Genomic DNA, 12,777 nt, shown 5'->3' on the forward strand with positions numbered 1-12,777 from the left:
TCGTGATGTCCGGGATCTCATCCGGGACTCCGAACAAATATTCGAACTCCATTCCATATTCAAGTTCTACCATTTCAACATCCAACTTTAAGTGTGTCACCCTACGGTTCGCGAACTATGCGGACATGGTTGAGTACTCACTCCGACCAATAACCAATAGCGGGATCCGGAGATCCATAATGGCTCCCACATATTCAACGATGACTTTAGTGATCGAATGAACCATTCACATACGATACCAATTCCCTTTGTCACGCGATATTTTACTTGTCCGAGGTTTGATCATCGGTATCACTCTATACCTTGTTCAACCTCATCTCCTGACAAGTATTCTTTACTCGTACCGTGGTATGTGGTCTCTTATGAACTCATTCATATGCTTGCAAGACATTAGACGACATTCCACCGAGAGGACCCAGAGTATATCTATCCGTCATCGGGATGGACAAATCCCACTGTTGATCCATATGCCTCAACTCATACTTTCCGGATACTTAATCCCACATTTATAACCACCCATTTACGAAGTGGCGTTTGATGTAATCAAAGTACCTTTCCGGTATAAGTGATTTACATGATCTCATGGTCATAAGGACTAGATAACTATGTATCGAAAGCTTATAGCAAATAACTTAATGACGTGATCTTATGCTACGCTTAATTGGGTGTGTCCATTACATCATTCATATAATGATATAACCTTGTTATTAATAACATCCAATGTTCATGATTATGAAACTAATCATCCATTAATCAACAAGCTAGTTAAGAGGCATACTAGGGACTTCTTTATTGTTTACATATCACACATGTATCAATGTTTCAGTTAATACAATTATAGCATGGTATATAAACATTTATCATAAACATAAAGATATATAATAACCACTTTATTATTGCCTCTAGGGCATATCTCCTTCAAAAATAGTACGAGTTAAAACTACCAAAGAAATGAGCTAAATTAGAAACGCCGGAAGGAAGGATGATATTGCTAACCCTTGGATAGATGTATGCCGTTAATCTTGTTAAAATGGTGGAGAAAAATAAAAATTATTGGAGTGTGAGAGGTGTAAAATATTTGGAAATGTGAGGGAGGAGGAGAATTGGAGAATGATATGCAGGGGGCTCGGGCGGGTTGGCGCGCGCTGATATAGGGAGGACCCTTTAGTACCGGTTCCTTAGATGAACCGGTACTAAAGGTGTAGCCCTGGCCCCACCTCAGCCTGGAATTTGGGCAAAAATCCTTTCATACCGGTTCGTAACACGAACCGGTATTAAAGGTCCATTACGAACCGGTATAGATGTCCCACCCCTGGAACCGGTACTAATGCCTCCTTTAGTACCGGTTCGTAAGGGAACCGGTACTAAAGGCTTAGATGGATGCTCCATTTTCTACTAGTGGCAGGAGTGCTTCGGCGATGCACCCTTTAATTGATTGACACCAAGAACCTACGATCCCCAAATAATGACATGCATGGCACCGCTCACCTTGAATACCTTGGCATTCTCCCTTCACTTTAGTGGCAGCCGCTGCTTCGGGCGGGGAGGCCGGCTCGAGTCCGACACGGACGCAGGGCGAGGGAGGCACACATCAGTGGCGCGACTGCTGCGACCTGGGATTGCAAGCGCCATGGAGATCATACGGTTGATAGTGCTTCGCTGCCTCTGAGTCTCGCCGCGATGCCGACCGCTCCCATTGGTGGTCGAGGAAGGGCTTGAGTTAAAAGGACAGCAGCAAGGGCACTGGTCAGGAGACGTCGCGTGGTGAGGCAGCGTCGCGGTCAGCTGGCGGCGCGTGGAACGGTGATCTCGCGTGAATTGGAGGCGGCGGGCTGGGGCGTCGCGTGGAAAAGGACTGGGTGATGGGTATCTCGATCGTGCGAGCCTGGCAAAGGAAAGACGCGTGAATTGTGGGGCTGGAGGGTGGGGAGAACAGGTTAACCTCGACCATTTGATTGATGTATATGGACGGTTAAGATCTGATTTTCCTGCCAAGTTCTCTCTTTTATAAGTAGTAGAGATAGAGATTTCGGCCGGAATTCCGTCCCTCGGCAGGACCCACAATCTCCGGTAGCTTGGACTACGTGCCCCCGTCCCGGCAGTTCGGTGGGCACTCTTTTGTTTCGAGCCGACGTTCGATCAACGCTATACATTCGATCCAGGATCACTGCAATGGCCTCCTCTTGCTTGAAGATTGCGTGGTTAACCCCGCCACGCAACAGTGGGATCCCTTGCCGCCATGCCCGGCCCGGTACAGGGAGAGTTATGGGAATTTCACATATGAAGAGTACCTCGTGTTTGATCCCATGGTATCCCCTCACTACGAGGTGTTTATAATCCCACGCGTTCATTGGCGGCAGTCATGTCGGGTACGAGATGAATTATATTCTGCGGTTGGCCGATCTGAATGGCCACCATCGCTATGCGCTTTGCCTGTTTTCTCTTCAAGGTCGGGCTGCTGGGAGGAGATAAATATGGTCCCTATTTAAACATCTCATTTTGATATTAAAAGACTGTCCATTTACATGATTTGTTATAGTATGTGGGATCGATACTAATGAATTAATGATATGTTTTGCAGGATATCTTTGTCAGATGATAGGTACAAAGTAATTAAACCACCGCCACAAAATGAAATGAGTGTTCATTCGGAGTTTCATCTGGGACGATCGGAAAACGGAGTGTACGTTGCATCTGTACATGTTTGTACGCCGGCTTCTCCTTTTCTGGTTTGGGTCCTTGATGAATCAAATGGCAACGCAAAATGGGTCTTGAGGCATAGCGATTGCCTTGAATCTAGACTGGAGCATCAAGATTATTATCGTCCTGTTCTTGGCCCATGGGTCTTGCAGGATATTAATTTCTACAAGCAGCGTGTCGAATATTATAAAAAAGATGAAACCAACAGTGGGAGGAACCACTGTTGTATTTGGTACAACTTCACATGTACTAACCAGTAAGCCTCATAGTCCTTCTCGTGTCGAATATTATAAGGAGCATGATGAACCTGATGAAGGCATGGAATACCTGAGGCAAAGGAAACTTGAGTTGAACTGCGGCAAGGAAGAGCTGGTCCAAGAGAAGTTTGAATGGGACTCTGAAAACGACGATCTTCTCGACGAGGGAGATACGGTTGGCCCTGGCTTCGAGGGTCGCATGCACATGCTAGGATTTCATCCGTTCAAAGAGGTTGTCTTTGTGACATTAGGACTGCACAGAGTACTGGCCTGTCATTTGAAGGACTCAAAGATTCAGGACCTAGGCGACTTATACCCAACCAGTTATTATGAAGTTATGCCGTCTGACCAGTATATAGCCGAGTCATTCACTGATTCACATACACGCCCTGCTGGGTAGAACACCAGAAAGCCAAAAAGTGTGTAGATAGCCATGCCGGAAAATGATGAAGATCGGAATAGATGGTCTACTCATGTTCAGGTCCATGTTTGGTTTTATTAAATTTGTATACTTCTCTGTTTGTGTTAAGTTCGGATGTTTATTCTTAGTAAACACAAGAGAGACTTCAGAGCTGACGATACGAAGAAAGCTCCTAGCAAAGGGGATGGTTTGGTCGTTGCTCAATGGCTAAGGGACACATCAAGTTGGAGTGATTTCGTTTTGTGCCTACGGATATCACCTGAACCTGTTACGCCATTTGGCTTTAAGCTTTCACGGCCTTGATTTTGTTAACGGAAACGGAAGTTACGTCTTTTCATAGACAAAAAAATATTGCATGGATAACACTAATAGAGGCAAATGGTTATCAAGATTAGCAAACTAGTATATGGTTCCTCATCTTGAGAAATTTGAATTGAAGTGATCAGATGTGACTCAACTATACAAGGAAAACTATATATGAGAAAAATATAACTACTATGTGAAGCATCATAGGTTGCAAAATTAGATGTACCTGAACACGAAAGTGCTTGCTATAATTTTTGCAAGATCATATACAAAAACAAGGTCCATCGGGCGTGACTGGAAACAGCTGGAGTGGGGGTAGCTAGAAGATGTGAACCATATAAATTTTGTCATAATAACAAACAATCATTGTAAAATATAGCAGTGTGATGCCTCGAGTCAGTGGAAACACTTGTCCTGGCACTTAGCCATGTTACCTAGCACATAAGCCTGAATGCGACATATCTGAACTTTAAATAAGTAAAGCAAGTATAGATCATTCTGAGATACTTCGGAGTAGCAAAAATATATGATCAAAGGAAGAACAAAGTACAGCAAAAGGTAATAACAAGACTCAATATGAGTAAATCATAGAGTTTGTTTCATTATATTGATCATATGATTACAGGGGAAGGTCTAAAAATAAAAGGGATGTAGCTAAGCTATATTTCAAGGACGGTATGTCTCTTCATACTCTGAGGAGAGTTCACCACGCTCGTGTTTTTTCCCCATGGTCTTTTTGTTCAAGCTGTTGCGATCATTGACGGTCATTCTCAAATCGGGGCCAGCTTGTGCCTCTTTTTCTGCATTAGGAGTTAAAGTTTCGCAAAAAAAGATCACCTTCTTTAAACGAACGGTGTTTTACTCAGCGACTATAATAGCTACGGAGTTTCTGCTGATATATAGCAGATATTTCAAGAGCAAACTCTGTTTCTTCATGAAGCAAGTTAAGTGCATCTATGTTAGGCAGTTTCTTTAATAGAAATCACCGGGGAGGCCGGTTGTCTATGGAAAATATGTTTCCTGGCAAGTACTCTCAAAGTGCACTGTCCTGGTGAACAGCTGTGGTCAGGAGCCCAGGATAGATCGTGCTATGGTTCCAGAGTTTGGTGATAACAGAGTTGCTTTGCCCGGAAATTACTATAGTTTGTGCAATATAGCCAGGGATTTTTTTAAAAAAAAAACCCGCATATTCTGGCTCGCCGTGGATGTATCCAATGATTTATCGGAATGAACTCAATGATGCAATTGGTGCTTAATGAAACTTCTTCCCGCAAAAAAAGGGACATGATTGAAGAGGGTGGCCATGGAGGCATGGATATACTCGGATTTCATCATAAAAAGGTATCATTTTCTTGGGCCAATTGTTGAAGTCATACTTATGATGCATATGCCATGGATAACACCATATGACATGCAAATGTTCAGCCAGAGCAACAAAAAAGCATGGTATTCCCATTTCCAAGGAAATCTAAATATGTTTGGAATATAAGTCATTTCTAGACTTCCTTTTCTCCTAAGAGTTCATACAAGGAAACTCTATGCGTAGGCAAAAAGGGGCAGGACTTTTTGAAGCACCAGAGGGCACTAATTGTCAACAATTACCATTATGAAGCAACATAGGTTGCAAGGCTTACAGGTACAAATGTATTTCAGAAGCACTACAGTGCTTGGTACTAATTTGTGGAGCTACAATTTTGTCAAAACACCCAGCCATTACTTAAATCTAGAAACCAACTGGACTAACAGTAGCTAGAGGACATTCAGCTTACAAACTCCACCAGAATAACAAAACAATCTTTTTTCTTCTTCTTTTGTTACAAGTGTGAGACGAGGTGGTCGGATACATTGACATGCCTTTTCAGGTTGCAAGCACTATTAAACGAACAAAGAAAATGAAGTGCAGCAAAAAGCACAAGCTACATGTACCAAAAGAGCATTGGAGATTATCTACTCACACAACACTGGAGCTCAAAGAATGATGGTATTTCTTCCAGCACTTTAGTAAAGAGTATGGACGTATACTGGGCAGCAGAGGCCTATGAACCATTGGATGTGTGCTAAGCAAGCCAAGAATGTGGATTCTCTCTAGTCAAGAATAACCACAAAATAAGGGAAACCTACCACTACCAGTAACCTTACATGGAGAGAGGCAACAATAATCTTCTCTCTCTTTTCTTAGCCAGCTTTCTCTGCCTCAAAATATACAGGCCGGCAGGAAGAAGAATACCAACACAGATAATAACAGCTGATAACCAGAAGTGCCTGAAGTATAGCATCATGTACGAGGAAACTATTAGGAGACAACACAGCAAGCCCCATGATATGGCTCCAATGATGTCACGCCTGCAGCGTTCAGAAAGCAGAGCCATGATCAGATTATAAAAGAGGCAAGCCTATCTGATAGTGGATATCATTTCAGATTGATACAAGAAAATATATCACACTACAAAATGACATGAATTAACTTAATAGAACCAACTATAAGCTTCCAAATTCAGGGATGAAACTCAACATAACAAGTAAAACTGGTATGCTGGCATGGTTCAGCATTTTCATTCCAGAAATCAAGCAGGTAGTTTGTAAAAAAAATCACACAAGAGACACGAACCACTTTTGAATGATGCGTTCAAGGTAACAGACATAGGTAAATAGTACGTGAAGACATACTTCATGAGATTATCCATCATGCGTTGGTCTATCATGAGATTATCCAACAGATTTAATGCAAAGACACAACCCTGAATTTTATGGGAGCTTGGTTTATTCTTACGAAAGGAAGCGTTGATGATGCACCTCAGACTGGTAAAGCACGACTCTTTATAAATTGAAGTACATGCAGGCAGGTTTTGAGATGGTGAAAGCAGTACAGTTACACACTCCTCTCTACACGCCAAGTGCAGGCACTCACGAGAAACCACTAACATTAACATATCCAGGTCCTAACAACTGCGGCAGAATGCTCGCAGGATCTTGGCAAGGATCACTAAAGGGCAGGCATTGTTCTAACACATGTGGTACGATGTTTTTCTCTGAATCGAGATTACCAAACAGAAATGTCTGAAGGCATTCAACACATGCAGCCACACCGTCGAACTCATAGCTGACTAAGCGGCTAAAATGAAACTTTTTTCACAAGATTACAAGGGCAGAGTAAATAGCAATACACCTACAACAGCCAGACATCCGAGCCCAACCCTGATTTGAGGAAACCAAGAAACTGTTTCCCATAGGAGAGCCCAAGATCTGAGCACACAGCAAGTCAATTACCACAACCTAGGCAGGATTCTTTAGAAGAACGGGGCAGACCGGGGATCTTACTTGTGCTGGGATCGGATCTGGTAGTCGCGCAGCTGCTCCACCAGCTTCGACCGGGTTATCATCGCAGATACCCCAGCCGCGGCCGACGACGCCGCTGACGGCCTCGCCACCACAGCCGCCTGCCTGTCCTCCCGGCTCCGGTAGTGTGGCTGCCTCCGCTTCCGACAGATCCTTGCGGATCAGCGAGCTGGGCGATTTGGAGCGTCGGGTTTTGGGGCGGGGGGACTCGGGGAGGCGGGTGGAAAAGTCGTGCAGAGGACGAGGAGGCGACGAGGGGGTGGAAGGTTCTGCTGGGGCACTGTCTCACAGGTCACAGCTCGTTTCGTCAGTTAGGTGTTTAGTCCAGATATTTCTTTTAAGATAAAACAGTTTTTTTTTTTTTTTGCCCATGTTAGTCATCATGTACCCTGTCAAGTTGGGCAAATCCCCTTTGCAAAACTTCAGCCCAGAACATTTTTTTCTTTTTACCGCCAAATGCTCCGGCCATACCTTTAGGTGTGGTACCGTCGGTGGCAGCTTGGCGGTACCACGTCTAACCCTAGCGTCATGGACGTGCCTAACGGTACCGCCATAGTGATTTATTTCTTGGATGTCGCTAGGACTCGATTGATAGAGAATTATGCTAGTCCTCTATCAATCAAAGTCATCAATCGATTGAGGAGACTCTCCTCTATTTTCTTTGGTGGGCTTTCATATTTTGCATGCATATATTAGAAGTCCAATAATAAGCTCAAAAATAGGCTTGATGTGTAATTACACACGTATGTGCAATTGCACCTCCTTGTGCAATTAGAAGCTAAAAAATAACAATCTCCTCATTCAAAAAAAAAATCTCTCATTCTACACACATATATGCAATTACACATAGATGCATAATTACAACAGGTATGTGCAACTGCACCTCCTTGTGCAATTAGAAGTTAAAAAAAACTCTATATCAGAATATTTGTCTCTCATTCTACACTCATATCTGCAATTACACATAGACGACATATACAATTACACCTCCTTATGCAATTAGAAGCTACAAAAATCACAGACTCTATATCAGAAAAATTACCATTAGAAATGAGAAAACCTAGAAAAATAAAGCATCAAGCAAACTAGTCCGTTCCTTTCAAAAGAAAAATAACCCAATGACTATAGAGTCTAATACAAAAAGTAACAAATACAAAATAATGGCCTACAACTATACTAACCCTACAGATAACGGGCCAAGGGAAAGAGACAGAGTAGAGAGAAAGAAAATCCAAACTGGAACAATCTAAGCAAGCTATCGATCGAGGTCTAAGAAAATTCTCGGTTAGCCTAGAGTTAGCATATCGCTTATTTCTTACCATCCATATTTTGTAAAAGTGCACAATTTGATGGTTTTATTTAACTATATTTTTTATCTAAACTTGATTCAGATGATCTTATGTCACTCAATCTATTCAGAGGAGTTCGTATGTTCTATCTATTTAGGACAGAAATGAGAAGGGGTTGGGAGTGGGTGGGGGGAGAAGCAAGGAGAATGAAGGAGGGCGGGCGAAGGAAGAGTTGGGAAGTGACAACTCGACACAGACCGAAGAAGAGTTGGCGATACACCTGGTGACCCAAGGTAATGAGTGTCTAGCAGCAGTAGAGGAGGTCATTCTGGAGCCAAGGCAGCGGTGGATGATAATGATGGCAATGAGATCGATAGTGGATCTGCAATGTGTGATAGTGGGTAGCGAGGCAAGACAAAATGTGAAGTAGAAGGAGCGGTGCATGGAAGGGGTGTGGTGACATCAAGAAAGAACATTAGATGAAAAGTCACAAGTGTGGGGACGGAGAGAGTGAGATAGATAGAGACAGAGATGAAGACGGGGAGAGATGAGGGAGAGAGTAAATGTGAGAGAGATAGAGAGATGGTAGATTCTAACCCCTAGCTAATATTTTCCAACTTCTATAAAAAAATGAATTAGTGCTAGGAGGAACTAGACACTAAATGATATAGTAGAAGCGGGACCTCGGCGTGAGAATTCCAGAAATTCGTTCCTAGCAGGATTCGAACTCTGGTCGTTGAGGTGCGCCACTGCGACCCCGACCACTGAGCTATGCCCACGTCCTCTATTTTCCAACTTCTATTATTCGACGGTGTGCAAGAGTACAAGAGTATACAACAATTAACAATATTTGATTCCTTCTAAGGTATGAAGTTGTTTAGTCAAGATAACCTTCACAATTTATTATCCTATATGTGTTGGATATCAACCTCATGTGGGTTGAGAGGAAATGGCCTTATGGAGCCTTTCGGGCGACCCAAACATGTGCAAGAGCTCATTGCCAATTAGGGTTATGACGGGGGGGGGGTCATTTTGGGCATTGCACATGAGGAAGGGGATGATAATCCTCCCATCTAGCCACCACTAGGTGGAGTGAGGAAAATGGAGATTAGCCTTTAAAAGAAGAAAACCAAGAGTAATAGGGAAGGCAAAGAAATTGAAGGAAGAAGCTGAAATCAAGCACCGGGCACTGCCTACAAGGTTGTAAAGTCCAGATCCACTATATTGTCTCCTTAAAGGTATGATTCCACCATCTTTGATGAGATTGCTCTGAACCCTAGATATTTGTGCCCCAAATCTTGTTGTAGGTATCCAAGATTTGTGTGTATCTTGATATATGAGATAATCTAATTCTTTCTAGAGAAGAACAAATCATATACCCATTCGATAATAGTGGAAGAAAATTTTGGTGGATTTAATTGTCCTCTTGTTTATCCTCACAAGTTGATTGGTGTCTATGTGTGTTGATTTCTCGAGTAGCGTCACATCAGTCTTGTCGGTATTGCAAAAGTACCTCTGTCCGCGCTCCTCGTCATGAGAAAAATATTCGGGCGTAGCTAGGCGATGGACCATTCTTCTCCATCGTAGCTTCATTGTAGACATCACAACGAGCATGATTCACAGGTGTAATGATTCACCTGACCGCATGGGTACGACACAACCCTATTACTTCTTGTCAGTGTCCGCCCACACGGAGCATGTTGCATCACTGCTGACATTTCCTCCTCGGGGTGGAAGGCATACGTCATTCCTTACATATCTATGCCCCCGTAATGGAACTGGCACACATGTTGTCTAGGATCATCTAGCACTTCTTCATGGTGAAAAGTCGAGCTCGTCCCATGCTTCGCAGTGCGGGATGATGTTGAGGTTATGCCGAATAGAGTATACCACGGCAGGGGCTCAACCTAGCAAGCTTGGGTGGCCCATTTTGGATGGCCAGGATATTGATGAAGCCGAGCGGCCCATTTTTCAAAAGATGGATGCCCAAGCCGACTAAGGAAGGTCCAAGGCAGATTCCAAAAGGTTCGGGGAGAAGGAACACTTGTAGTATAAGTCACGACATACTTACGAAGATAGACTAGGACTCCGTAGTCAGCTAGGTCTTTACCTCCATCTAACCCTAGGTCCTGGTGCCTTTATAAACCGGCATCGGGACAACCTTGAGAGCACGATACAATACGAGATACACATCACTGTAACTTGACTTTGTGTTGTTATAGTGAATTCTAGCAGGATATAGTGATCCTCCACCAAGGGGATGTGAACCTGGGTAAACCGTCGAGTCACACCTTCCTGAGTATCTCCTCGTCTAGTTCCACTACTAACCCCAAGTCGTGAGTACCCCCTTATGGCACTACCATTGACAATGCAACAACATTTGGAGCCCACCGTGGGGCTAGCGACATCTCGAGTCGAGTTTCAGACGGAATATCTTGGAGGCATTGATAGGACAATGGTTGTCAGTCGGGTTGTCTACTTGGGCGACACACTGATCATTGCGATAGAACTTTCATGCCAGCTTCCTACAATGTTGCCGCCTACACCATCATCTCGTTCGACGGCATTGATGTCTTTGACAGCTTCACTTCGGTGCAGGCCGCATATGAAGCAATCCCCACCGCACCCGCCCTAGATGCGGAAACTCCGGTGTAGGTCAGATCTGGATCTACCCTCTTAGCTAATGCAGTCAAGTTCCAGATCAGAAACAATTCTACTCAGACCCTCTCCACCCGTGCGGAGGATACTGTGGTCGAAGACAAATCTGCGTATGTCCTCCTAGTGGAGGGTCCCGACTATGATCAACACCACTTTGTGGGCCACGTCGATGTTGTCCCGGGTTCGCCCGGAGATGGTGAAGACCATGAATCTGTGCTCCACGCCATAACAAGGAGTGTGGGGATAGTTACTCGGACGCAAATACCGGTACTACCCATGTTCGCCAAGTAAAGAGTAACCAGGAGGGTGAATCCGAGCCGTTTGATGAAGACAATTATGATGATCCATATAACTTTGTGTGAAAAATACGGAAAACCATCTAAGGAAAGTTGGGATACCCTCGAAACATGTAGCAGCCGTGATCACGCAAACTGGCGCACACACACAGAGCAAGACCCCCCTATGGCTAGTGAAACCCTTGCTGCAACTCTTTGAGCACTACCTATTCCGGTGACGCAAAACGATACAAATATGCCCGGTGTTCCTGGAGAGTCAAAGGAAAAAAAACGGTCGAGATACAAGATCATGATACTTTTGAAGTCCTCTATACGCAGATTACTGAATATGATCTAAAAAAAAGCTAGACAATGTAAGGAAAATTCTGGCCGAGCAAGCAGACGACCTAGCCAACAAAATGGAGAAAGCCGAGAAGAATCTATATGAGATTGATAAATCTAGGTCTCAATTAGAACGACTTCACCTGCAGCTCGACCAAAAACTTCGACAAAAGGTGGCAACGCAAGATCCAACCATGGCGCTGAAGGGTTCCGTAGAAGAAAACAAAAAAAAAATCCTACCAACGAGAATGAATATCCAAGATCTATTCTATGCACATGTATGGTAATGAAGGAATTTCGTGTTCATACCCTTGAAGACCGAAAGCATTTTGTTCCAAACGTAACATTGTTGATGAAGATGTACGGCGACGCCAACCTCAAGGTTGAGTAGACGTACAAGAGGTGAAGTGCTATAACTAGCAGAACCTATGTAATTCTACACGCGTACGGTGTAGACGACGTCCCATGGGCTCCGGTCTAGCGAAGCAGTGGAAGAAGATGATCTGAACCAAGGATCCTGCAGCACGACAGCGTGCATATGGTGGACATCTCCAACCGTGTGTGCAGGTTCCAAAACTCGGGAACCACACATGAGGGAGAGAGAGAGAGGGCGAGAGGCAAAGAGCCAAGGGGATGAATGATGAGAGGGGTCTCCTATCTTGATATAGGGGTGGCGGGATGGAGGTGGATCCTCCACCACATGTGCCTCCCCTCTTGGCCCACCTCTAGGGTTTGGAGGGTGCGGCCCACCATGGGCCGCCGGCCCCTCCCCTTTTGGGGTTTGCGCCCCACTTAATGGGCTGCCACATGGTGGCCCATTATGGGTATCCCTATATAAAATTCAATTTAATATTTAATTCAATTAATTAAATACTAAAAAATATTATTTAAGTCTCCGAACAATTCATCGACTCCGGAACTTCTTCTGATACCTCTCCAAAACAATTCTCGAGTTCTCTCTTATTAATCTGATGATCCTGAATCAAACCCTAAGCATCGTATACCCTTAAGCGGGCCACCCTATGGTTTGGGAATGCGCAGATGTGATTGGGACACCTGTTTGACCAATGACCAACATAAGGGATCTGAAAGCCCATCATGGCCGCTTTTCTTTCCATGAATTAACCTTATCATTTGAACCTTAACATCGAGTCCTATTTCCTTTGTCTCACGGTACCTAGTTTATCTGAGAC

At 44.0% G+C, this 12,777-nt stretch overlaps 1 long non-coding RNA gene across 1 annotated transcript; it reads right to left on the reverse strand.

Annotated features, from left to right (window-relative positions):
* Positions 1-5,467: 5,467 nt before the first annotated feature.
* LOC124700047 lies at positions 5,468-7,297 on the reverse strand. Its single transcript, XR_007001609.1, has 2 exons — positions 7,003-7,297; positions 5,468-6,027 (listed from the first exon to the last, which is right to left on the reverse strand). It is a non-coding gene; the product is annotated as an uncharacterized LOC124700047 (long non-coding RNA).
* Positions 7,298-12,777: the final 5,480 nt, after the last annotated feature.

This window comes from Lolium rigidum, chromosome 3, assembly GCF_022539505.1.
Source record: "Lolium rigidum isolate FL_2022 chromosome 3, APGP_CSIRO_Lrig_0.1, whole genome shotgun sequence".
Lineage (NCBI taxonomy): Eukaryota > Viridiplantae > Streptophyta > Magnoliopsida > Poales > Poaceae > Lolium > Lolium rigidum.